Here is a 2,908-nt window from a genome sequence, read left to right on the forward strand (position 1 = left end):
AAAAAAAAAAAAAAAAATTAAACTGAGTCAGATGTAGTGAAAAAAAAAAAAAAAAAAATTAAACTGAGTCAGATGTAGTGGCACACACCTTTAATCCCAGCACTCAGGAGGCAGATCTCTGTGTGTTTAAGGCAAGCCTGGTCTACATAGTGAGTTTCAGGACAGCCAGAGCTACATACCTGTCTTGAAAAACAAAAAAAAGCAAAATAAAATAAATAAATAAGATTAAAAAATAAATACTAATTAAACTGCTCTTTTCTCAGTGTGTGAGACCTCTCTGAATATTTGAGTGGGAAGCCTTTTGCTTATAATGAAAACGCAGATACACTGCATCTTGTCTGTCTTTTGATTTTGCTTATGCTTCTATTATGTCAATAGGACTTTCTCCTCTTCTCCCTCCCTTTCCTCTCCATTTTCTTCTTTGAAAGATTCTGTGATACAGGCTGGGCTCAAGCCTGCAATGATTACTCTACTTTAGACTCAGCTCCCAAGCATAGAAATGCATGCTTAGCTATGGTTTTGATTTTTTTCTTTCTTCCTTCATTCCAGTTTGGAGACAGGGTCTCTACTGACTACCAGCCTGACCCTCTTCTCTGTTACAGGCTCTCTCTCCTGCCAACTTTTCAGCCCTCTTAGAACATGTTAATGAACTTTATTCAACGACCCATCTGTTTGGTGGCCTTGGTGTGTAAACATAATGGTTATGTTCCACCAGACTACATATCTGTAACCCTCTATCGCTTTTAGAATAAAGTCTATGGACACGATAATGGCCTGGTTACCCAGTGTACACATAAGACCGGTGGACATGTGGCAAAGAGGACTTGGTTCACGAGGTTTCCAGAGCAGGCAATGTTTACTGCTTGGCACATGTTGGGCCGTCAGGAGGGGACATCCAGGATGAGATCTCTAGGAAGCCTACTGCTTCCAGGCCTGGAGTTCAGGAGAACACGTGTACTAGTGCTGCAGACTGGGAGGCCTAGAGATGTTCATTAGGTAAAGGCACAGAAATGCAGGTAATTAGAGGAATGGGAGGTCTCAGGTGAAACACCCCCCAAACACATTCCTTCATCTATGGGCTTGTTTAAGCCACAGCCTGAGCACTGTCTGCAGGGGAAACAGGCCGTTAAGTGAGATGAGGTTATCCTTGGCTCCTGGGGACAAAGCAGAGAAGTAGGCTAAGACCTGCTTCAATTTCAACACAGCAAGTATAGGAGAGAGAACCCGTAACACAGAGAAGAGGGTCAGGCTGGTAGTCAGCCTGTCCCTTCCTCCATGAAGCAACTCAGACTAGGGCATCAACAAGTGACCTCCCCGAGGCAGAGATGGTACACGCCTCCCTGTTCCCTTTCCTCTCCTTCCTTCCCTTCCTTTCTCTTCCCTCTTTCCTTCTGACTGCTAAGAGTTGAACTCAGGGCTTGTAGGCGTGAGGCAGGTACTTTAGCATCACGTCTCAGTCCTTCGCTGGGGATCTCAGTTATGGCACAGACCTGGGGCTAGGAGGGTGGTTCCCAGGCAGAATGTTTGCCTCACATGCAGAAGCCCTAGGCTTAGTCCCTAGCATTGCATAATCTGGAGCAGGGAGACACATTTCTGTAACCCCAGCACTCCACTATGCAGGGAGCTCCAGGCCTGCACTAAACAAGATCCTACCTCAAGAATAAAACCAAGAGCCACAGCATGTGAAGGAGGACAGGAGAAAGCCTTCCGCCTGACTTCCTACTTCCCCCCCTGGCCAGGTCTGCTGCTATACTGTACTCAGCAAGAACCTCAATACAACAAAACCAACACACAACATTACAGATCCTGGGCTGGCGAGATGGCTCAGTGGGTAAGAGCACCTGACTGCTCTTCCGAAGGTCTGGAGTTCAAATCCTAGCAACCACATGGTGGCTCACAACCATCCGTAACGAGATCTAACTCCCTCTTCTGGAGTGTCTGAAGACAGCTACAGTGTACTTACATATAATAAATAAATAAATCTTTAAAAAAAATAAAAAAGGATTACAGACCCTAGAGCCGTATTTTCTGGTTTCAAGTCCTAACAAGGTCACTTACTAGCCATGTACCCTTGGGCACCTCGATTCCAGTTTCCAAGGAAAGACAGGGACAGCGGTCTTACCTCAGAGACAGTTACAGTGATCCTACCTTAGAGAAGTCTCCGGTGGCTTCCAGTGCTTTCTTTTGCCTTAGATTTTCTTGTATCCTAGGCTGACCTTAAACACTTGCAGGTTAGAATGATCCTCAATGTTTGATCCTCCTGCCTCCACCTCAGAGTGCTGGGACTACAGTGTATATCACCGTCCTGGCTGATGTAGTGCTAAGGACAAAACCCAGGACTTCATGAATGTTTCATGGACTCCATTAACTAAGCTGCATGTACAGCCCTTTGTTTTGTTTCTTCAGACTGGGTTTCATGTAACCTTGGTTGGCCTTAAAGTTGCTAAGTAACTGAGGCTGGCCTTGAACTCTTCATCCTCCTGCTTCTAATTCTCAAATGCTGGGATTGCCGGGCGGTGGTGGCACACTCCTTTAATCCCAGCACTTGGGAGGCAGAGGCAGGCGGATTTCTGAGTACGAGGCCAGCCTGGTCTACAAAGTGAGTTCCAGGACAGGGGCTATACCGAGAAACACTGTCTCAAAAAACCAAAACAAACAAACAAAAAAATGCTGGGATTACAGGCATGTGTAACCATTCCCAGCTCAATGAATTAAAATGACAAAAATGTTTACATTAGAGCCTTGTACATGTTAATGTTATGCAAAATTTAAATGCAAGAGAATTGCATTCATTTGTGACGAGCTAGAGTGTGGCAGGCCATTGAGGGTGCTGGGACGTAGCAGTGAATAAGGCAGGTGAATTCCTGTCCTCACAGCTCATAGTCAGTGGTAAGCAAAATGTAGGGCC

This window comes from Mus caroli, chromosome 7 (genome assembly GCF_900094665.2).
Source record: "Mus caroli chromosome 7, CAROLI_EIJ_v1.1, whole genome shotgun sequence".
NCBI classification, from domain to species: Eukaryota; Metazoa; Chordata; class Mammalia; order Rodentia; family Muridae; genus Mus; species Mus caroli.